Genomic DNA, 840 nt, shown 5'->3' with positions numbered 1-840 from the left:
ACACACACACACACACACACACACACACACACACACACACACATACACACACACACACACACACAGAGATACACACGCACACCGCAGATGACACACAGGCAGACAGACAGAGCGCGCTTAGCACTGTTTTTGCACTCAAATGTGACAGGATACAGGCTAACCTCCACTGCTGTGTGGATATCTGTTATGCTAATGTACAAAATAAACCTGATTTAACATCCACAAACCGGGATTAAAGAGTCTTTTATAATATTTCTGACACGCGGCTGTGCTGATGAAGTAAAGCTGAGGTAAATCGCTGTAATTACACACATACTCTGTTTTAAAACACTTTAAACATGTGAAACTCACTCTTAATCACATTTGATGATAATTGCTGATCCTAGCGAACAGAACAGAGCTTTTATTCCCGGTTGCTTTGCGTATGTCTGCCTGGTCTTGTTGACATATACACGCGACTACCGGAACATGTTAATGCGCGCAGCTGTCAATCAATTCGGTGGGCGGGGGGATCGCACTCCTACGTAAAGATGCAGTCGGTCTGAAAACCGCTCCATTTTTTATTTTTATGTTATTAAATTGTAAAAAAAAAAAGAACTGGGTGTGTTTATATCACCCCAATATGATGGTTTATACACTATATATACACATATGTTTGTCCAAACAGCTTGAAAAGTAGATTTTTCACCATAGGTGCCCTTTAATACCGATCTGTAGGTCTATTGGAGACATTCATACATATTCCTAGCAAATCTAATAAATGTTGGAGACATACTCACTACATAAACGCGCTAAATCGCACTTCAGCATCGTTTATTTGAGAGCGCACAAGAAGATCTG

Source organism: Danio rerio, chromosome 9 (genome assembly GCF_052040795.2).
Source record: "Danio rerio strain M-AB ecotype USA chromosome 9, GRCz13ab, whole genome shotgun sequence".
In the NCBI taxonomy this organism is placed as follows: domain Eukaryota; kingdom Metazoa; phylum Chordata; class Actinopteri; order Cypriniformes; family Danionidae; genus Danio; species Danio rerio.
Note: the sequence above shows the minus strand (reverse complement) of the source record.